General features: G+C 38.8%; 1 protein-coding gene across 1 annotated transcript in view; it reads left to right on the top strand.

Annotated features, from left to right (window-relative positions):
* Nucleotides 1-3,545: 3,545 nt before the first annotated feature.
* pkib (protein kinase (cAMP-dependent, catalytic) inhibitor beta) overlaps nt 3,546-25,127 on the top strand; it is a 42,078-nt gene continuing 20,496 nt past the window's right edge. Inside the window, exon 1 of the mRNA XM_061741209.1 lies at nt 3,546-3,754. The gene's annotated coding sequence lies outside the window, so the exon portion shown is untranslated. The remainder of the gene's footprint in view (nt 3,755-25,127) is intronic.

Raw genomic sequence — 25,127 nt, forward strand, 5'->3', positions numbered from 1 at the left:
TTGTTCTTCTGAGGCCGAGACCATTGAACATCTTTTGTTCAATTGCTCTTTTACAAAGTCCTTTTGGTCTGACATTCATAATTGGTTATCTTTAAAAAAAAAAGATGAAATTCCTGTTTTTACTTACAATGATGCTATTTATTATATGGAGAACTTGGATCCTAAATATTATCAACCTGGTGATTAGTTTGGGTAAATATCATATTCACACTTGTAATTGAAATACTCACATTTTTTTACCAACTACTTTAAATCTATGAAAAATATTGATAATATGAATAGGGTTGCCAATAAACTGTACTCATCCATAACTCAGTCCTTGCTCTTTAGATTTTGATTGTACCTTGCTGTTCTTGTGCTTTTTGTGTGTTTTGTTTGTTTTTGTTTCTTGTGTGAATCTGTTATCTTCACCATTGTTGCTGTAATTATTTCCTAATTTTAGGATATACATGACTGGCTTCACCCAAAGGTTTTTGATCTGCAAGACTTCTCACGAAAAGCTATTATTTTTGGACTTTCAATGGACAATACCAATGATGACTTTCTGATTAATAATATCATAATTCTGGGTAAATTCCATATCCACAAAACCAAGTACACGAAAGTGAAACCTTGATTTTGTGTTTTCTACTACGAATTCCTTCAATTTTCTAAAGCCCTTAAACTCATGACAAAAAGAAATGCAATACAACAAGATGTGAGCCCATTGAAGTGGGATGCAGAGGGTTCGCAGGCCAGTCCCTCTGCAGGGCCTACAATATGCTGGGCATCACCGGGGCCAGTAAGAGAAGGGCCATCAAGGAGGCCACAGAGGCAGAAGAGGTTGCCTCACGTTGGCTGTGGATCAGGAGAGGAGATCCGTGGGTAGGGTAGCGCTACCTGGACACAAGCTGGGGGATTGATCACCCCCCGCTGGGTCGCCTGGAAGAGAGTGTATGATGTTGAAATGACCCGAAACACTCAATGACCCCAGGTAACATCACTGATGATGTGTCCAGGTTTCATCACTAGTTGATGTATGTTACAAAGCAAAAACAAAACCCATTATATTAAAAGATCTCAATTAGTTTAAGATTATGAGAATGGTGGCATTAAAGCTTTAGATTTTGAATCAATGGTGGAACTTTTAAGATTAAATGGTTGAAAACATATTTGTCACAGCCAGAGTCCATGTGGTTCCATATTCCCAGATCCTTGTTTGAAACAACAGGAGGGCTCGAATTCTTCCTAAATGTGATTTTGAGCTACACAAGGTTCCCGTTAAGCTATCTAATTTCCACAAACAAATTGTTCAATACTGGAAAATGATATTCACTCATAATTTCTCCCCACGTGGATCTGTTTTATGGAATAATAGAGTAATCATAGTAAATAGAAAATCAATATTTAAGAGAGACTGGTATGAGAAAGGCATTTTGTTTGTAAAGGATATTATGGATTCTGATGGAGGTCTATTGGACTACAGGGCTTGGTTAGAAAAATATAAAATAAATTGTACTCAGAGGGAATATAATAAGATTTGTAAAGCAATTCCCGTCCCACTCCTTCAATTAATCAAAAATACTGTTATATTCAAGTGTTAAATCGATACTACCAAAATTGGCAATTAACGAGTGTAACTTGAATGATAATAAGTGTAATAACAAAGTGATTAATGCTGCCTGGAAATCAATAGTATTTTATGATTATAACTGAGGATTTAAACCTCAAGAGAATGAGAAAATAACTGTGTCTATGTTGATAAAAGCTCATTCTAAATATATTAGATGGCTCATTTCGCCAAAGATTAAGGAAACTCACTTTAAAATATTGTATATACTGTAGTGTACCCGGTTGCAGAATTCCTTAAAAAAAGATTCAAGTACGAAGTTGATCAATGTGCTTTCTGTAATGTAGCTGATGAAACTTTAGAATGTTTTTCCTGTGTCCTGTGTCCAGAAACTTCTGGTTAGAATTAAGAAACTGGTTACTACTTAGAATAGAGGACATACCAGTCTTTGATATCTCTCATATTTTTTTCTATATAGATAACTTGAAGTCGAATGTATCTGACATAATAAATATAGTTATTCTCATGGGTAAATATCATATTCATTGTAGTAAGTGGAGGAATAGCAAACCCTCCTTTGATTGGTTTTTAAATTATTTTATATTATTCTTCTTATCCCTAAGAAAAATAGACTCCAACAAAATGTCTAAAAAGATTTGTGACGGTATGTCTTGTTTTCTGCTTTTTTGATGCATGCCTCAGTCCTTGCTCCCCTTTTGGCACTTTTGTTTGCCTGATTTTAAATACTGTGATACTTTTATAGTTTGCACTTCATAAAAAACCCTGTTTGTCTTTTATTTCAATATATAGTTAATTGTTTTTTCTATATAGTGTGAGAAACAAATAAAATAGGGAAACGGGTATATTACACTTGCTTAAGATATGTTTAGATATTTATGTGGATCTTTATGTAGTATATATTATATGTTGAGAGGGATAGTTATAATTATGTAATATATGTTATATATTAATAAGGTATGTAGCATATATATATATATATATATATATATATATATATATATATATATATATATATATATATATATATATTTATAGGGATATTTATGAAGTTTATATAGGGTATATTTATATAGATTTATATAATATCTGTATTTTCTATATATTGATAATATTTATCTTTTCTATATACTTGTGTAATAGGCATGTTTACGTAGTATTTATATAGACTATATTATATGGATATTGTGTAGATATAATAATAATAATGTAAATTCATGGAGTTATAAAGGGGTAGGAACTAGGAAAAAATGTATACTTCTTCCTATTCCTTTTTTCAAACATATGTGAATATGAAGATGTTACTGTTTTTTTTAATTATTTTTTTATATACATGTTCGAAATAAAAAAAATCATTCATTCATTCATTCATTCATTCATTCATTCATTCATTCATTCATTCATTCATTTACAGGACTGTCTCAGAAAATTTGAATATTGTGATAAAGTTCTTTATTTTCTGTAATGCAATTAAAAAAAAACAAAAATATCATACATTCTGGATTCATTACAAATCAACTGAAATATTTGCAAGCCTTTTATTATTTTAATATTGCTGATTATGGCTTACAGTTTAAGATTAAGATTCCCAGAATATTCTAATTTTTTTAGATAGGATATTTGAGTTTTCTTAAGCTGTAAGATGATGTAAGATGATCAGCAATATTAAAATAATAAAAGGTTTGCAATATTTCAGTTGATTTGTAATGAATCGAGAATGTTTGCATTACAGAAAATAAAGGACTTTATCACAGTATTCTAATTTTCTGAGACAGTCCTGTATATAGCTCTGTATTTGACAGCATCTCATATTATGTCTACTACGTATACTATCATCCTTACGAGAAAATATTTAATTACTGTTCTATGTTGTTTTATTGTGTTCAATAAAGGAAAAAAAAAAAAAAGAGACAGTGAGAGCGCGTGAACGTTGCCGCTCGTCCGTGTTGCGGCGCGCGCAGGAGCGGGTGCGCGCAGCGGCGTCGCGCAGGAGCGGTGCGGTGTCCACGCAGCCGCGGGGGGACGGCCAGGTGAGACGGACGTCCCTGAGGCGGCTCGCTGCTTCGTCCCTGCGGAGAGGATGCTATTCTAGTTCCGACCTCGGACTCGTTTGGGCTTTGAAGGTGTTTTCTGATTCTTTCTTCCTTTTTTTTTCCTTTTTTGACTCCACGACGCGCAGCTGAATCGGTGAGTGAGCGTCCGCCGTCGCGCACGAACACAGTCACCTGTTCTGCTCCACAGGTAGGACGGACAGACAGACCGACTGTCTCCAGCACGACGACAGCGGCGGCTGGCGGAGAAAAAGGCTGCTGTCAGGGGGAATTACAGGCGCGCGGAGAGGAATCAATAAAAACATGCTGGAGCCATTATCTGCAATGAAACTGATAGGCCTGTTTAAATAAGACCAACACAGCAGCAACAGCTTAGACACAAACACGGCGGCGTTACGTGACAAGAGCTGCGGGTTTTGAGGGAAATGCATGTGACCCTCAGGATAAACCTTCAGCTGCAGCTTCCAGGAGCCTGTCACCTGCTGGAGCTTCCAGAAGCCTCGTCCAGGAGCCCCCAGGAGCCTCCAGGGGCCTCCAGGGGCCCCCAGGGGCCTCGTCCAGGAGCCTACCTGTCACCTCCAGGGGCCTCCAGGAGCCTTCAGGAGCCTCCTGTAGCCCACCTGTCACCTCCATATGAGCTCCCATGGAAATTCCACAGGCTCCCAACTAGTGTCTGACCGATCAGCCTTTTTTCGATTATTTCGATCACCGATTAGGGGGAAATCAAAAAGACCGATAGCCGATATCAGCCGATACGATTATTACCCTTTTTTTTTTACCTTTTTGGGAGAAAACAAATTTCAATACAAGAATTCATTTAAATGAATGGTGAGCAATTTATTGCTTTAACTAGGAAGGACAGCAATATTCACTTTGCACGGCTCACACATCAAAAGTGCAAATTATGGAACATCAAACAAAACAAGCAGCATTTCAGTTATTAAAAATAACATTAAGTGAATTTTCTCTTTACATAAAATAAAAAAGCTGCCTATAAAAAAATAACAAATTAAGAGGGATAACAGCCTCAATTTTAGAACAGTCAGGCACAATACTCCCAATTCCCAGACCCAAACCACAGCAAGTGCCTACTTGTAGGTAGTAACAGTAAGCTAACTAGTACACATGACAAACAACCAAACAGTACAGGTTGTGAAAATGGCTACACAGGTTGTTTTTTTAAGTGCAAATATTTATTTAAGTTTACTTAAGTTTGAGCATGTTGAACATTCTTAATACAAAAAGAAAATGCAGTATTTCAGTAAATTTCTTAATTTTTCTTTAAAAAATATTTATTTTCGATTTTTTTTTTGGGGGGGCCGATACCGATTATGAATATCGAATTCGATAATCGGCCACGGCCGATTATCGGTCGCCCACTACTCCCAACAGCGAGTTCCATGGCAGCTGGATTATCTGCTCTGGTTTATTAAAAGATGTTCAATCCGTGACCTTCACATGATGAAGTGAAACTGGAAATCATTTATTACAGATCTTAAATGTGAAAAATTAACAAAGAAGGAATAATTACTATCACAATATATAAACAGTGATCAGTGGCAGTTGGAAAGCTGGGACACGTGTCAGTTTTAGATCAGTGAAGTATGGATTTAAAACCTACTGAAGGAACCCGGTTTTTGGGAAAATAAAGTATATCTCAAGTATATCTCAGCAAATCCAAGATCTAGCTGAATAAATCTTTCATCAAATGAAGTGTGATTACAGCAGTAGTCTAAAATGAACACAGCAAAAATCAAATGTCAGAATCAGAATCAGAAAAGGGTTTATTGCCAAGTTTGTTAACACACACAAGGAATTTGTTGTGGTGATTGGTGCAATACAATAAATATAAAAACAAACAAATATATAGAGATAAAATAAGAGATAGAATAAAATAAAATGTATAAACAGAAATGTACAATATGAGGTTTTAAAGTGCCGGATATGAGTCTTTACAAAAAGTGACGTAGGACCTCCATGTCTCAACCCATACTGTTTTCAAAGTACATATCTACTTGGATTCCTGTGGTGAAATCCTAAACACCTTAGACCTGTTTCACCATACCAGTATTTAATGGACCTAAACTGTTTTTTTTAAATGTTTTTTCTCTGTTGAGAGTCTTTAGTCAAGTCAATGCTGATTTTAATAGCCCATTTAAACCGACTTCAGTTGACCACGGCGGCTTCAAACTAAGACGGAAAGCTTTGAGATGTTGTTCAAGAGGGCTGTTTAGGCAAACTTTCCTGATTAGCTAGTTTTGCACATATAAACATACCTGCACTGGTGGGTTTTTTTCAGTTACCACACTTTAAAAAGTGTTTTATTTGATATATATCCCACTAAATGCATTATTCCTTTTGAAATACTATTTGGCATGTGCGCTATGTGCTGCGAGGTGGAGCACCTGGTGAGTGGGGAGTATTTACACAAGGCCATATCTGAGTTTTCTGCATGGATTTGGATCAGAGGCCCGTCTTTGAAATAATCACAGCCAATAAAATTGATGGAAACTTCACAGATCCATCAACCTCAGACATTGTCCAATCAGTGCGAAGAGAAGATTGTGTGTTTCCATGGCTGGAATATGATTTATGATGGTGAAACGCCAAAAGGAAAGACTGAATTAAGAATTGGGCTGTAGAGAGTGAAGCTGTCTTTATTTGTATGTTTTCAGCTGCTGCTTCAGTACGGTGTTTGCAGAGTGATCATCCTGACACAGTTGCATCTGTGGAGTCTTTCGCTTTTCTGTGCCATGTCACAAACTAGTCATGTTACGATGTCTTCACCTAAACGCTTTGGTTAGATGAATATGGTCATTATAGCATTCAATCTGAGCCTTTTCTTGTATGACTGTTGTGCTGCATGTGTATATTTATCAAATATGTGATCAAAAATGGCTTGAATGATCTTTGTGTCATCTCCTCTTAGTCCTGATATTGTGAGACTTGAAGAAACCTAAACCTTCTATGATAATGTAATTTACTACGCCATACCAGCGGCTATATTAAACCATAGTGATTGCTAGAAATCTCCGAGGACCTGAGGGCGTCTGTGTTTGAGGTCACTACCAGCTCAAAAAGTCTCACATGTGACAACACTTCCTTTGTTTGAACAGTCCTTGGTTTCAAATTTCTCAGTCGGTGCACTTACATTAAAAGAAAAGGAAGACTTGTTTATTATTCTCTCTGAAATTGTAGTTGTAAAATGCCTGTACACATGTTCGTCCGAAGTTGAGCCAAATGGAACTTTTCATTGTGGGATTTAGGCACTCAGGTGTGTTAATGCAGTTGGAAGTCGAGCTAATCCTGGAACATCCAACTCCAATGAAACTGACCTATGAGCAGCAAGTCCCTGATGTTTATTAAAAGCTTTGCAAAAGGTGCCACGTTTTGAAAAAGATCATAATACATCTCCTTAAAATCTACAAACTACTTAATTGTTCTATTCATGTTTATATTCTTGGCCCAGCATCTCTTCTCCTGGATATGACCCATGTCCACAGAGCCCCACTGAACAAGCCCCAGTCTCTTAAGAGTTCCAGAAATCTGTTTGCTAAAAATATTCATCTCAAGACGATTTCTCTTCAGGCCCAGTCCAGCCGTCAGTCTTTGTCTTGTCTTCTTGAATGACCTCCTTAGTGAGTCATTTGTTACGCAATGTGAGGTAAGGAAGCTGAAGACTGGGTCATCTGCATTATCAGCAGCTCCTGCTTGTTTCCACAGGCACTTCTCTTAATGTTGTGGTTTCGTGTTAATTGATTTCCCATGAGGTCATAATCAATCTCAGTTCTTGAACTTGCCTATTTTTCTTTTTTTTTGTCAGTCAGTGTGAGCTATACTTTGACATTGTTTAGCTTCTTCTTGCTGCTGATGTATTTATGTCTAACAACAAATTGTTTGACTTGGCTTGTATTCCAGTGCCTCTTCTTCTGGTTTGGTTTAATGGCATGCACAAACAACTGTCACCACTGGTGGATTTGTCCCAAGACAGATATGCGAGGCAAATAATGTATTAAAGGTATGTTTTGGTGCCATAGGGAAAGCAACACACTTCTCATTTATTGTTAGAAAAGTTGAGCTTGTTGTGTGTCCATCTGTCACAGCAGCCGACTATGTTGGCATGTTCCTCCGCAGGCTCTGGTAACACGGCAGCTTCACTGATAAGAATCATTCCTTCTGAAGCAGAATCCAGCTAGACCAGTGCATTCTGTGTAATGTTGGATAAGATAAGATAAGATTGTCCTTTATTTCTCCCTCAATGGGGAAATTCACTTTGTGCAGCAGCAGTACACTTAACACACACATGTAGAGAAAGGGTAAAAAATATATAATTACAAAAAATAAACACTATATACATTGGAATGAAAAATAAAAAGTAGTCTAGTATGGGAAAAGAAAGAAAAACAGTGCAAAAAAAGCAGGTAGGATGTGCGTGAGGTAGACAGATATTGCACATCTTGTTATTGCACATGTTAATAATAATAATAATAATAATAATAAACTTTATTAAGGACACAAGGTCCATAGCACAACAGACAACATACAAAGGGTACAAAAAATAAAGATAAAATCCACAGTAATCACATATCACATGACATTTACATATAGGCTTATACGCCAATGATTCCAGATTCTGGAGAAGAACCTGACTGAGCTCTGTGCAGGGTTGGTCAGTGTGAAAATGATATTGTTCCCAGAGTCCGACAACCTGCACATACATCTGTGCATAAGGTTACGCAGTACAGCAGTGCAGGTAGGCACTGTTATTATTGTCCAACTGCCCAAATTATAGATTTCTAACCTAACTGAACACATTTTATGTTTTTAAACCTAACCTAGTCTGGTCAAATGTCTTTGCTGCCTAAACCTAACCGATTGTCTTTGTGCCTAAATCTAAGAAATGTTTGTGCTGAAATCAAAATAAACTAAATGCATTTTTTGTGCCTAAATCTAATCCAGTATCTTTTGTTCCCACATCTGATTAAGTGCCTTTGGTTTCTTTTTTTGTTTTTTTGTTGACCTAATCAAATAGTTTTTGTGTCTAAACCCGAGTATTCTCTTTTTCCTTACCATTTATCTTTTGTGTCTAAATTTGAGTAACTTTTGTGCTAAAACATTACTTTGGTGTCCAAACGTAACAGAATGATTATTGTCCTAAATCTAAAACAGTTAGATTGAATTTGAAGGAAGACCAGCCTTTGAAAACGAAATAATCACAAAAATCAGAGAAGCACAACAGAATGGATTAAAGGAACCATCAATCCTATCATAACTAATTTGGTGCTACAGCCTTTGCTGTGTCATGTTTCTCTTCTCCATTAAGCCACCCTTTCTCTAAATGCAGTTAGGTATTCATACTTGGCTGAAAAAGCATGTATCCACTCTGACAAACCAGTTCCTTAACTTCCTGCTAGAATTGTTTCCATGGTGGCAGCATGTCATTTTTAAATTTGCTGCTAAAGCCGCCCAGCTTATTTCCCAGAAGGCTGTTAGATCAGCGTGTTTTTGTGCAGCATCTGTTCACATAGTAGTTGTTGCAGTTATTGTTAAAAAGACATGGCTGTTTTTTCTTTGGCTATATTACAAACTGGATAAAAAAGTAACTATGGGTAAATAATGACTAATGACTAATATAAACACACAGAGAGGGGAAATCTTATTCATATATGATATAGCGCCACGTTTGGTTCTTGGGCTTGTCCAGAGGCCGGGTTGAGCTCTGAGCTCGGACAGAATGGGAAGGTGTATTGCTACAACGGAGTATTAGGGCCAAACTAAGAACTAAATTGGAAATTAAGAGAATAATGTCGTAATATTGCGAGAATAATGTCGTAATATTGCGAGAATAATGTCGTAATATTACGAGAATAAAGTCGTAATATTGTGAGAACTCTAACAGGAAGAGCACATAGAGGAGAGGAGCTGTCTGGTAGTGGTCGACTGCAAGGCTATCGGTGGTAACATCTGCGTGCCAAGTATTTCCTTATTTGTGAAACCGATACCAAAATATAACTTCACAAGATGCTCAATATTCCTCATTTTAACACAGGGAGAAAACTGCTCTTCCTGTTAGGGGGTTCTCATAAATTACAACTTTATTCTCATAATATTACAACTTTATTCTCATAATATTACGACTTTATTCTCGTTATATTAAGACTTTATTTTTGCAACGTTATGACTTTATTCTTGTAATTTTACGACTTTATTCTCATAATGTTATGACTTTATTCTCGTAATTTCCACATTTTTTTTGTCTTAGCTTGGCCCTAATACTCGTAGTATTGCAGCCAGATCAATCTGTTTTTTATTTTAAATTTTTTCCACTGTAGCTGCCAATTTTGACTTCACGAATAATCTTTTTATGTATTGATGACTAAAATAGTATAATTCATGCAGTTTAATGTTGTCCATAAATACTGTATGGTAGAAACAGAGTTGTCTGGGAGATTTGCGAGGCCCTGTGCGAAATGGTCGGGGGGGGGGACGGGGGGGGGGGGGCCCTCGCTCAATTCTTGGGTTTTTTGGGTTGGATCGGGTGTCTATATGCGCAATTTTAACTCTCCAATTAGCAAAATACTGGATACCTTCCCCTGCCTCATCATCATCTCGGCTTGCCTCGACGCGGGGCCCCACGGCTGCTTGAGACCCGGTCGGATCGGTGATTTTTGTAACAAATTTATCAAACGAGCCTTTCAGAGAGGCATTAAACTCTTCCATTTTCTTTAGTTTTTTTCTTTTTTCATTCCTTGATGGAAATTTCCTGAATCTGTCTCATTCTCTCAACATTGTGTGACAGTGTCGATCAGAGCACCTTGTGTCAATGCGCTTGGTCTGACGCAGTTGTATTGAACAACAGTCACGCGCAGCTGCGCAGCGACATCAATCAGCAAGCACATCATTGCACATATATTTATTGATATGCACAGACTAGTACACATTTAGGTCTGTAATGGAACGTGACTGTTGATATTTATAAGGGAAAAAAGGAAAAAAAAAAAAAAAGTCCCATAGCGCGAGGCCCTCGGGCGCGAGGCCCCGTGCGGTCGCACGGTTCGCACACCCCTTGCGGCGGCCCTGGGTAAAAATGTAGATAGGATAGGATCTGAACTGAACAGCCATCTAAATAGCTGTATTTAGATGCACATATAAGGGGAAATACTAAAGGTACTTCAAGGTACTTCATGCCTCAGAAGTGAGGTGAAGAGCCATTTTCAATTCAGTCATCCTTGGGTGAATCATCCTGACCTTATCTCAGCCCTTTCTCCTTCTGCATTCTGCACTTTCCTGGAAAATCGGCCCTCATCTTGTCACTGTGTGTTAGCGCAGAAGAAGGTTTAGAGAAATGATGTCATTGCTCATGTGTCCTCCTGCCATCCGCTCTGATTCCGGAGTCCCAGCACGGCCAGACATGGCTGGCTGTTCAGGCTTCATCACCAACGTGCTAAATTTAGTTTAGTTTAGTTTTTAGTTTAGTTTATTGGTCCTTTCAAGTTCCACAACATAAATAATCCAAAGTACAGGTGTAAATCGTCAGTGTTATACAAAAAGATATATATAATTTTTGGTATATATATACAATTTTATACAATTTTAACTAAAAACCAAGGACCAAAAGGTGTAGACTGAAGCCTAAGCTTATGACGCCTACCCTTTTCACAAAAAAAATGTTAGCTTTTATAAAATAGTGCAATGTAATTAATAAATATCATTCCATACATTATTTATATAGGCAATAATACAATAGTACATACACATACACATACATGCATACATGCATACATGCATACATGCATACATGCATACATACATACATACATACATACATACATACATACATACATACATACATACATACATACATACATACATACATACATACATACATACGTCCATAGGTACATGCCTATGTGTATTATACCTTTGTTTTATATGTATTAATCATTTTGTATTTATAGGAGCTTTTTTAATTGTAATAACATGCTCCACATTTTCGTTTCTGTATCTTAGCTGTTCCACAGATTAACTGCTGTCACTGAGATGCTTCGTTGTTTAACGTTGGTTCTTGCCTTTGTTTTCTTGAACATATATGTTCCCCCTAAATAACCCCTCTGAGCCTTGGAACGCGAGGAACAAAGGCTGCGTCTGTAATCAGTAAACAGGTAACTGCCTCATATAAACACGGTCTAATCTTCAGTGGCCTCGTCATTGCTGAGCAGCTTATCTTCATCTCCCTCCCAACACTTTTAAAGAGCCAAGAGGAACAGATGATTATTTTTATTTACAGTAAGGGAGGCTGTTCCTGACGTAAGTTGCTGGATATCTAAATAATGGCACCAATTCAAAACAAGAATGGTCTCACAAATATTTGTTTTCATGGAGGTTTTGGACTTTAATGTCAAGCATTTCAGTTTGAAAAGCATGACGTTGTTGCTGTTGCAGTGAGGCTGCAGCTGTTCGGGAGAAGCAGTGACTGGTGTTTTCAATTTAAAGGATTGCATGCACAGTTAAACCCAAAAGTATTTGGAGTTTGGATGATTCTTTCTTTATTCACCATCTCAGTGGGTTTAAAAAAAAGTCAGTCAAGGTGTGGTCAAAGTAAACTTTCAGCTGTAATTTAAGACGTTTCACAAAAATATGCCATTATCTATTTCTTAGTTCTGTGTTATACAAAAAATATATATATAATTTTTGGTATATATATATATATATATATATATATATATATATATATATATATATATATATATATATATATATATATATATATATATATATATATATATATATATATATATGTATGTATGTATGTATGTATGTATGTATGTGTATGTATACAATTTTATTTCAAAGTCACGACTGTCAGTTGCTTCACCTCATCTTTCATCTGTATGTGGAAACTATTTGAGTGTTTCAAAGTCATCAAACAGCTGTCAAGTATAAAGTGATTGAGACGAGTTGAGGAGAATCATTTCTCTACGTGTTACAGCTCCTCAAATACAGAGCTTTATCTGAATGAAGTATCTTTACTTCACTTTGAGTTTTTTATGGCCACAGACTGTCGTCATAGAGATAAAGGACGCTTGTTGATCCACATTATCAACTTCATTCTGATTTTCTTTTTTTCCCACAATATCTTTATTTGAGTTTTATAGCAGCACAAGATAATCACAGTACAAACAATCATGACATGTATTGCCTAGCCATGGCCGTATGTCATTTCTTATAGATTAGCTGCCAAATATAGCAAAAACACAGTTTAAAACAAAACAATCACAATAGAAACACAGAATTGAACAATATGCTTCTCTTGTTATTAGACAGATTATGAACACAATGTAATGGATTGTGAAATAATAGTAATAATGATAAGCTACGGGCTTAAAAGTAACAGAAACAATATATATATATATATATATATATATATATAAGGATAATAATAATAATAACTGTAATAGCGAAAAAAAGTCATTAACATTCACAATTTTGGAAATTACCATACCCACAGTTAGTCATCAGTTTGGTTTGACATATTCAATAAAGGGCTTCCATATACCTTCAAAATACATGCTGTTTGGCTTTTAGAATATAAGTAATTCTTTCCAAGGGTAGGCTTGATAACATTTGTTTTAACCATTGACTGGTACTTGGTTGATGGGTTCTTTTCCATAGTATTGCAATACATTTTTTGACATTTAACAAGCTTAAATCTATAAGTTCTTTTTCATACTTACTGAAGTTATGTTTCTCTGGATAAAGGCCCAGCAGGAAAAGTTTAGGATCCAATGATATTGATCTGGAAACAATCTTTTCGATTATTACTCTTATATCTTCCCAGCATGTAATAACTATTCTACACTGCCAAAGGCAGTAAAATAGTGTTCCTCTATCTTCTGTACATTTTGTGCATACTGTATGTCTGGTATATTCAGGTCATATCTATTCAATTCCATCGGTGTCACATACATCCGCATTTACCATTTATATTGTATTATTCTAAGGCGTGCATTTATGGATCCAGAATGAGCGTTGGTTCACGCGGCTTCCCACTCTTCCTCGGTAATATCTGTTTGTATGTTTTCCCTTTAAATGTACTTTTTACTTTGTGTTTAAAGTACAATTACTCATTTAGTCCTGTTATTTTTAAGATTAGGCACACATCTTATTTTCTGACTTCAGTAACTTTTACCGAATCATAATCGTGTTGTTGAAACCTCAGTAAAAAGCCAGTTCAGCTGCCAGTGTCAAGTTGGTCCTCCATGTCACAGGGGGAGCTTCTTCTGATCTGCGTCCACATGGGTATTTGTCAGAACAGATCTCCATCCACGTTCCACCTCTGGAGAAGCCGTAAGAGGCACTGAGCATCCATATGCAAGTGATGCACATTCAACTGAAAACAGGCTGGAAAACTGCTGATTTTGTTGTTGCGTTGTTGCTGATTTCTTCTGCAATGACTTTTCTGCTGTGCATGTGGGCAGTAGGCAGGCAAGGTCAGGCAAGGCAAGTTTATTTGTATAGCACATTTCATGTTCAAGACAATTCAAAGTGCTTTACACAAAAAAGATCTTAAAAATGCATTAAAAAGTAAAAAGTTTAAAAGCAGAAATTAAAGACAGACAGACAGACATAAGTTAAAAATAATAGAACAAAAGAGATGAGAAATAAACGTAGTGCATTGTGGGAGATTACTGAAATGCAACAGTAAATGGGTTTTCAGCCTTGACTTAAAGCAATTGAAAGTTTCAGCAGCCCTGATGCATTCTGGGAGTTTGTCCCACAGGTGAAGAGCATAAAATGCCTCACCATGTTCGGTTCTAATAACTCTGGGTACAGAAGGTAGGCGTGTCCCCGACAACATGAGGGTTCTGGTTGGTTCATGGACCATGAGACCAGAGATCAGAGAGGCTCTAGTCTAGAGCATTCAGAGATGTTTAAACCAACAGCAGGATTTGAACATCTATTCTGTGACAGACGGTGGAATGTTATCAAACCCAGACTGTGTTTGCATAACAGCAGATACCAAGAACAGTCAAGTCAAAAGTGTTTTACTCAACACTGTAGGTCAAATTGTTGTTGCGGTACATCAGCATGTTATCTCCCAGTGATGGACAGATGACGTAAGTCGGCGTATCAGGGAAGGAAGCGTGCTGACCCAGAAAGCAGATCAGGAGGCAAATGCGTGCGACTACGTCATTGTTTCTAAAGGCTTGTGTCTCTGTCCATCCTGCAACAGCAGCATGTGTTGACTGAAACGGATCAAATGTGTTCCGTGTTTGAATGTCATGGCGAAACCAAAGCAAAAGTCTTCAAATGTGCCTTTGTCATGTTGTTATTTGTCCATCACACAATGGGAGGAGGGTTTGGCAGGGTTGACTTAGCTTTCTGTAATCTGCAACTTTCCCCTCCAGATGTCACTTAATTCTTCACCCTGCTCCTTAACTCACCCTGCCCAGTGAGGTTGGGGTGCGTGTGTGCGCGTGTGCGCGTGCGTGTGCGTGTGCGCGTGTGCGTGTGTGCGCGTGTGTGCGTGTTTGTGTGCGTGTGTGTGTGTGTGTGTGTGTGCGTGTGCGATCAACTTGATCTGTCCTCCATCAAATTGCTTTTAAAGGCAAGAAAAACCGTCCATCAGCGTCTGAGCTGCGTCTGTGCAACGAGAAAAAAAGGGCAGCTAAGTGTCGCCTGTCACTTACAATTTTACCAAAAGGCATTGAATTGAATTCCCATTGATTGTGGACTTTACCACTTGGAGGGTGGAGCTGGTAATTTGCCAGTCTAAATGCTAGCCATTCATTATTCCTCTCTATTGATCAGTGACCTATAACAATGTAGGTCTAAAAATGTTTCATAGGGGGGCAAGATGTGGCCACTTAAATTCTTGGGGTGGAAACCAAAACTAAAAGCCATCATTACAGGATTTTATTATACTGTTGTAGTATACAGGCTCAGAAATACTTAAAGAAACGCCTACTGATATTAGGGGTGGGTTAAAAATATCGATATTTTATCTATATACATGTGTAGGAATGATTATCGATACATAAATCCAAGTATCAATTTAAAAAAAATATATATATTTTTTTTTTATTCCAAATTTTTCCCCATTTTTACCACCCCGTGCTCCTACCTAGGTCAGTCCTGGGCATTGTCCCTCTACCAACCCCGGGAGGCCCTGCACTGAGCTCAGGTCTCCTCCTTAACCTGAGGAGTGAACAGCTTCTCTTCACCTGACAGGGTGGGGCTTCTCCGGCCGGACGTAGCGCGTGGAAGGATCACGTTATTCCGGCCAGATCCTCCCGAACCCATCTGGTGCCCTGGCTGGCCAGAGGGGGCATGTATAGCCCAGGACTGTGTGCATGTTTTTGTGAGGGTAGCTCACATTAGCTACCCAGGGGAACACGGGGAGAACATGCAAACTCCACACAGAAAGGCCCTTTCGCCAACCCCACCCAGGGTTCTGGTCCTGGGGGAATTGAACCCAGGACCTTCTTGCTGTGAGACGGCTGCACTACCTGCCCCTCTTTTTTCTTTTTTCCCCTTCCATTGCCAAAGCAAAATTGGAATTGTAAATAGAATATCGATATCGAATAGTATTGAATCGTATCGGAAATCGTATCGACTTGGGACCTAGTGTATCGGAATCGTATCGTATCGGGAGGTCAGTGATGATACCCAGCTCTAACTGATATGCATTTGGCCCAAATGATTTGAGATGAAACACATAACTGACAATAGAATCTATGTGACCGGCAAGAGGTTTTTCTTTCTTTATTTATTTATTGAGGCAAGTGGGGTGGCCACCCCCTGGTGGCGCCACTGGGGCCAAGCTGCTGCTTCTCCAAAACCCTTTGCCCTTTTCTTTGACCTATGTTCTGGCTGCCATTTGGCTGCTGCTACTTTTATCTCTCTGCCATTGAGACATGCCCGGCAGTTCTCTCCCCACCTGGCTGCAGAGGACGTGACAGACGGCAGGTGCTAGCTTTTTATTCATGGAGCTGCAGAGGACAGATGATGATGATAATGGGAAAAAAGAGAACCTGTTTCCTCTAAGAAATTATGTTTGACTGTTAGAGAGAGTTAGTGGGGTTGCAGTGTACCTCAAGACTTTCCCCAGATGCTGTCTGTAAGGACTGTGGTCTCCCAGGATCAACAGTCCTGCTGCCACACTCTTCATGCTGATTAGATGGGAAGGGAACAGGGGGTGACATGGGATAGTTCTTTTATGGAGACAAAGGGTTTACTGTAATTCCCAAGTCATCCATCCAATCAGCAGATCAGCATCCATTACTGCATCACAACATATGATAGAAGCAACTGCTTGGCCTCTCCTATATTTACCCCTCTAGCCTGGAAACAGATGACGTCAGACGTCCGCCATGACGGACTCATCCTGCTGATTGGCAAATGGAGGGTGAGAGATGCACTTAGTGTTTCAATTTCTTTTTTTAAAATGCACAATCAAGAAAGGTTTTCATTGACAATATGTTCCCGTGGGTGCAGTTATGTATGAACAGTCTCAAGCAAATTTCACTTATAGCATTCTTGTGCAGCAGGTGTTGATTTCAAAGTAAAACCTCCTAAAAGACACTTTTTATCACCTGCTAAGCAGCAATCTGCAACCCTTAGCAGCTGCATCCTGCACTTGCTGGAGCTCACAGCAGATAAAAAAGCCAGAGCTTTCAGTCTGGAATTTTAAAGATCAAATCAGAGCGAAAAGAGAACATTCCAGATTACAGACAATGTAGCCTCATAACACCAATTTCTCTGTTATCTCATCCTGATCGAGCCTGCTCTTGAGGTTTCTGATCAGAAGTGACACCCCTCATTTAAAATGAGTGTATCTGGGCGACTACAAGGTGCGTTTTAATACAAAGGTAACGTATGTGAGATTGTAGCAAAGGTGTAAAAACAAGGATATAAATGATCAGGCCAGTGTAAAATGTTGTAGAACAATAAAAGACAAAGGAAAAGTTATCCGTCTGACAAAGTATTACACTTTCACAGTGGGTGTCTCTTCAGATTTATATTGTAAAAGACCAAAAAACTTTAGGAAAAAATGAATCACAATTTCAGTTCAATTCAATTTTATTTTTGTAGCTTCTATTACAACAGACGTCTCTAGGATCTTCCCAGAGACCCAGAACATGACCCCCGAGCAATTATTACATAAACATAAAATAAAAAATGGCAGGTATAAACTCCCCTAGTGGGAGAAAAACCTTAAACCAAACAGTGGCAAGAAAAACTCCCCTTTAGGAGGGAAGAAACCTGGACCAGGACCTGGATCATAAGGGGGGGACCTCCTGCTGAAGACCAGCTGGGCAGAGCAGGAAGAGAGAAAACAGACAGAGAGAATGAAGAACAGAGAAAGGAGAGACATAGACACAATGGCTAACTGGTGCACTACAGGAATGACTATATAAGCAGATGTAGACAGCAGACACTGAGGTGGTCAGAGGGGGGGGGGTGCAAGTCAGGATGCCATCCACAAAGTCAGGTGGAGAAAGCAGTGGGATGATCCGAGGGTGGAATCACGATACAGTTTTTGTGAAGCAGTTTCTTTCAGCACTACAACGCAGAGAGATTTGCTGTTGTTGCTTTTGAAGATGCTCTAAAAATGTCTAGAAATAAAAATAAACGCAAGAATCCACTCTTGCATGTTCTCCCCTTTCCTTGACAAATGTTTGTCTAAATCTACCTCAAATATGGTGAATAATGTATTGCCGGAGACCCAAGTGTCTGCAGGGCCCATTTTGAGGCAGTATGGATGAGCAGTTCTCAAAAGGAACCTATCATGAGGAAAAAAAGCCTGGTTCAGCAACTGTCACGTTTGTTTAGTTTGGTTCAGTCTCTGCTTGTTGCCTCATTCACAACTGAGCTCAGCGGATCGTTTCAGTAAGCAATGCAGCTCAGTTTATTGGCCAAAAATATATTTTTATGAGTTGTGATCCAGACGCACTACAGATATCCTCATTAAAATTGGAAATCGATGTGCTGTTTCTACCATAATGCAATATTATGTGTTTCCTTCACCTTCACTTGACAGTCTATGCTATTTTGTTGACCCCTAAAAAAGCTGATTCTGTCCAAGGGGACTAAAATCACAGTGCAACACGAAAGAGCAGGAAAGAGAAGACAGGACTGGCTAGACATTAACGATCAAAAGTGGACCCTCTAACTATTATTGAAGTATTTATATAAAACCTGACCAGTTATTTTTGCATCCTGGTCTTGAACTTGTTTCTCACACTTAGGGCCTGATTTACTAAAGGTTTGCGTGTGTAAAAACGTGTGCAAACTTGACATCACCCGCAAACCAATGTGCAAGCTGATCTACTAACAGCGTGCAAAGAGGACTGCGCCTCTCAAATGAGCAAAATAGCACACGCTATTCATTTAGTACTTTTGCCCTGATGAATAATCAATATGGGGCGTACCCGCCAGAAATCGCTAAATACTGGGAGGGGAAAATGCAAATATCTCCATTTACCACGCGCAATGAGATTTACCAAGCCTGAAAGTTTTTGCGGGGATTGTGATTGCGTCTGTATTTAATACGTTCGAAAGGAAGGTGCTAATCTCCACATGCAAAAGGAGAAATATTTTATTTGAATGTTAAATCGAGTATTATTCAGCAAAAGGTTGCCACAGGAGGCACATTCATTTTTTTATTTGTGATAATAAATAAATCATGTGTTTTCATGGAGAAAAAAGTGTTTCTTATTGTGCGCCTATACTTGTTCTGCAGTTGTGCCGTATTCAGCACCCCTGCCGTGAAAAGAACCCCCTCGTCTGACAAAAATGATATTCTCATTCCGTGTCACATTCTGTTTAGAATCCAGTTTTGTGTTAATGATTCATGTTTAAATGCGCTCATGGATTCCACAATAGTCATACTTTCCCACAATCACAGTCACAGATAACAAAATCGGGTAAATGGTTATTGATGTCATTAATTAATAGCCTGCTTACTGTGTTGTCTTCCATAATATTTGTAAATATATATAATATAAACTCCTAAGTATGTGTTTGTGTGAGTGTGTATATATAAATATATTGAAGTGTCAGTGTGTTGTTTTTTTTCTTGGTCTACTTATCATTGAATATACGAGGGGGTGTTTTTCACGGCAGGGGTGCTGAATACGGCACAACAATTTGCCTCTTCCACTAATATCTCTAACTCCAACTCGTCAAATTTCATGTTGCGCTTGCGACTATATCCTGCTTTCCATCCAGACTCTCCATGGCGCAAAGTTTGCGCCGCAAACCGCAAGATGCGCAACACCTCATTTAAATACTGCTGTTTGCACCTGTTATCAATTGCGCACTCAATCTTAGTTGATCACCCGCAAAACACACAACAACAGCACGCGCAAACTTTTTCAGTGCACACGCAATTTAGTACTCTTTATTTAGGATCTTAGTAAATCGGGCCCTTAGTCTCTCATATCATTCACAAGCACATTTCTGACACGTGTCTTGGTCTAGTCTGGGCTGATTTGGGGGTGAGTGATTTCTGGGAAAGGTAAAATGAAGACTTGGATTGATGGATTGATGGATTGATGGATTGATGGATGGATGGAAATCCCTGGGTTTATACCTCAGGATTTCTGTCTCATTTAAAGATAAAATCCTCTTCTGTTGCTGTGCCTTTTTTTTTTTTATCCCCATTCCCAAGTGCAGCTGTAGTCACAAATCTAAATCCCACACAAGAGCTGATGCAGGGTGGCCGTGCGGTTGTGTGTGTGGCTTGATAGAATTGTTTGGATTGTAAGCCGATGCCCTATTTGCCTGCGTCGTTGCGGGCTAACTGCTGGAAGGCTGTGGGTGGTGGCTTAAAGCAGCCGCTTGGGCTGCATCGTTTCTGACACAAAGGTCTACTTCTGAGACTGTCTGAGGTCCTGAGTGGCACTGCTTATGCTCATCCAAACAACAGGCTGGATGCTGAAATATGGATGTGATGGCAACTCGCATTGTCCTACCAGTGTCACAAATATGTTGCATGCAGCAGATTTATTTTGGGGGTTCAATTGTAGATACAAAGGTCCAGTAGTAAAGGTTTTGTGCAGAATAGAGGGTATGCATTGACGTCACTTCCCCACAGGACCACGCCCCCTTACTCGCACTGAGTGGCAAAACATCATCAAAAATGGCTGCAACTAGTGGAGAATATGGGATAACAGATGATTATGGGCTTAAATTAAAGGCAGTTGGACTTGACAGTGACCCGTACAGTTACCCCAAGAACCAGTGGTCCATGGACAATAATATTTGGCCACAAATCCAGTTTCCTGATATTTATATGTACTTAATTTCTACGCCGGGGAAATACACGAAGCAAAGCTTGAAGGCATACAAAAGTCTTGACGCTTGGTCCTACTTCAAGGCAGGATTTGTTGTAGAAATTAAAGTGATGAGGACACCGAACTTTATAATTTGACCATTTAACGTTAGCTACCCAAAAATCCAACATTACCTGATACAAAATGGGAACCGCAAATCCACGTTTCGGTGCCTGGAATCCAGTTGTTTCTAAGAATTGCAGCGATCCATTTGTCTCTCTTAAGCTTATTTTTTGACAGTCTGTAAAACGATAACTCCGATTTCTTGCTAAATCTATGAGTACCGTCGATCGCACAACAGCTCTTTCCCATTTTATATGTTTGCGAGTGCTCAAACTGAAAGTTTACGCTGCCACTCAGTCTTTCTGCCACTCAGTGGGCGTAACCCGCTGTGAAGTCGCATCTGGGACCTTCATGTGCATTCCCTCTATAACAAACAAACAAAATGTGGCTAAGCTAATAGTCACATGCATGGAAGGGAAGAGGAAGTGAAGTTAAAGTTGATAACTGCTCAAGCCTCCGTCGACGGCAATGACGTCAAGCAAGCATTTGAGACCTGCACAAGGTTCAGGAGAAGGTGAGCGTTCCTGTTTCCAGGACTGCTCACAAGACGTGCCACGTCTGGTTGAACGGGTCTCTCTTTACGGGGTTTAGGGTCCTGGGGCCTCGGATTGTGTGGATTCCATCGTGAATCCTTGAGCAGAAAAAAAAAAGATGTTCATAACTGTGCGTTTGCCTAAATCCACGCATGTTTCATTTGAACATCATGACCAATGTGAAATTGAACGGGGATGTGGGAGCACGACACTACTCCCTATCTCCTCCCTCAAGTAGATCCATTAGAATATGATGATGATAAATATCCATGAAAAAGGAATTTGCAAAAGCAAGTGATAAAACATCAGCCGTGAGCTGGAGACACTCCTGTTAGAAGCAATTTATTTGATGGTATTTCCTCTGATTTAAGCCGTGGAAGAAAACAGTATAGCCTGCTGTGATTGTGTTGACCGCGTTGCGTTATGGGTGTCGTTCCTTGTTTTGTGTTGGGTTCCCTGAAGAGTTTTTGGGTTTGTACAGGTTTGTGAATGTTAATATTTAGTGTTAATGCATCATTACACTCTTGTTGTTTGAATTTTAAGAATCGACACCATAACTTAAGTTGGTGGGACAAAAAACGGCTCCCCATTCCATTTTGTTGACACGTGTATTATATAACTAGAATTGGCCTAATATACACGTGTTTTGAGTTCTACAACTTGCAGGGGACGTGTCTGCGATCACCTCTCTTATAAGTAAAACAATGTGACGAACATGAACATCTGATTTAATAAAGCTCTGACAGCTCTCAGGAAGACACTGAGCAACTGTTCTCACAGGTTGTGGAGAGGTCTGATGTAGAAAGAACTGGATTTGATACATTTGCTATGGATCACTAGTAAAGAACTGTTGAAACTGCTCATACAAACAGACACCTTTTTAATTAGACGCACAAAATAGATCAGAGGCATATTAGGTACGTCTTGGGTCTGGAGCAGACGACAGGCATGTCTGTTTAATAAAAGAGCTGGAATGCTCATTTTTCTGACCTTACCTGTGATTTTTGTATATTGGGTACTAGGGCTGTTCGATTTTGCCCAAAAATAAAATCTCGATTTTTTTCTCTCAAAATCCGATTTTCGATTACGATTACGATTATTTTGTGAATTGACAAAAGGCAAAGAAATGATTTCAAATATGCTGTTTTTTTATTGAACATTTGCCCCATTGGACTTTAAGTGCAAACTTTGCTCTTATTAAACCAAAAAGGAATGAATAAAGTGCAAAACTCTGTAAAATAAGTTGAAAAAAAGTTTAAAAAAATATAATAAAATATAAAGTTTTATCTCTGGAAAAAAAAAATCAAGGAACACGAGCCGGTCTACCCGGTGGCATGTTCCGACGCCCCCTCCTACACTAAAGAGCCTCTCCCATGGGGCACTTGTCGCAGGTATCAAGAGGTATTTCCATCAATCATTAATATGGTATCAATCATTAATATGTGTGCAGACAAGGTAAAAAAAAAAGTGAAAAATCGATTTTACGATTTTCACGTTTTAACATCGTTCTAATTACATAATCGCGATTACGATTTAAAATCGATTAATCGAACAGCCCTATTGGGTACCACTTGTAGATGCACTGTTTATTTTGTTGTTGTTTTTAACAATGACTGTCCATCGCTTGTCCCTGAAGGACTCAATATTTCATGAAACCTGCGTTTGTACAAAATCATTATTCAATTACCTATTCAAAAAACATGTTTTTCAACCTTCCTACTAGCGTTAAATTGCAACAATACATTTTTTAGTTTTTTTTGTATCTATATATAAATGATATGAAGTTGATGACAAACCATGATGTATCTGTTCATAGTGTTTGTAAAGACATAAAAGTAAATGTAAGATTTAGCTTTCCTCTGTATTGTTACACATTTCTCGAATGTAAAGGTTGCATAATTGTGTCCCGTATGACCTTTCTAATGCGGGGAAAGTATTTGCATATGTTCGGGATTAGCTGATAAAGTTATCTAAGTGAGAACATGGAGTACAGAGCTCACACGTCTCCAGAAACAGACTGTTGGATTGTCATCTTCTCTTATTCATCCCGGGGCCTCCGCCATTTCCACCTGCCAGCCAGTCTAAGTGGCTCTCTGTCAAGTGTGCTGATGGCTGGAAATAACTCATCGCTCACTTGTTGTGGTTGACCCTTGTGAAAAGCATCTCAATTTGACTCCTATTTGGTAACGTCTGTTCATTTATCAGCCTCATCTCGTGTAATGGCTTGTTGCTGTAATTGCTCATAAAGGCTGTTGTGCCGGGGGCGGTTTACACTCAGGCACCACTGAGGGGACAAACAGAGCCACCTTATTATTTTGATATCAGTTTTCATTGTTTTTTAAATGAAAAACACATGACAGAATTGACCCTTTTCATTTCCCCTCTGTGTAAAACATACCCTTCCAGTCATAATTCAGTTCAATTCAATTCAATTTTATCTATATAGCGTCTATTACAACAGAAGTTGTCTCTAGCATCTTTCCAGAGACCAGAACATGACCCCCGAGCAACTATTACATAAACATAACATAAACAATGGCAGGTAAAAAATCCCCTAGTGGGAGAAAAATCTTAAACCAAACAGTGGCAAGAAAAACTCCCTTTAGGAGGGAAGAAACCTTGATCATAAAGGTGGACCCTCCTGCTGGAGGCCAGCTGGGCAGAGCAGGAAAAGAGAAAACAGACAGAGAATGAAGACCAGAGAAAGGACACACAGACACAATGGCTAACATCATAACTAAATCCCTGACATTGTGTATGTCAATTTTGTGCTGCTCACACAGATCTAAAAAATCTCCAAGAGTTAAAAAAAAGAACAAGATGATCTGGCCAGTGATACGCCAGCATAGACAACCACGGACATGGAGATCAGAAGGTGTCTTTCCCAGCAGCTCAGTGGAACCATGTAGCAGCTCTGTTATTGACCACAGACGTGAAGGCATTCGCTTTTATGTGACTTTTATGTGGCTTTCCATCCTCTGTGTGCTCATAGGTTGTATTCAAACGAGACGATCTACAAATCTCAACTGCTTTTAAAACTCAAGAGACCAACTTTACACCAGCAGGAACCGTTTCACAGCGATAACTTCACATGATCTTGCCAAAAGTTTGGTAAAACAACATATATGGCCATCTTGAATATCATACATGACGCGCCACAAAAGCATGTATGATTTCACCCCGTTTCTACAACTTGGTCTTCTTTCTCTATGTTCTGTTTTGTGTTGTGTTCACCGCTAGGGGTGGGTTAAAAATATCGATATATCGATATTTTATCGATATACATGTGTAGGAACGATTATCGATACTTAAAACCAAATATTGATTTAAAGGGGACATATTATGGCATTTAATGTATATTTTAAACAGGCCTTGAATGTCTTAAAAACAATCTAAAGCTTGTTTTTTCTACATAAATCAGAAATTCAGTCTCTGGGCCATGTTTTTATTTTTTCCGCTTCTAAAGACTTTTTCTGTGGTTCATTTTCAGGGCGGGGGGGGCTATGATAATGAGGCTCTGCGCTGATTGGCTGCTTGAATGACGTGTAGCAGGGGAGGAGACAAAGCGTCACTC

This window comes from Cololabis saira, chromosome 15 (genome assembly GCF_033807715.1).
Source record: "Cololabis saira isolate AMF1-May2022 chromosome 15, fColSai1.1, whole genome shotgun sequence".
Classification (NCBI taxonomy): Eukaryota; Metazoa; Chordata; class Actinopteri; order Beloniformes; family Belonidae; genus Cololabis; species Cololabis saira.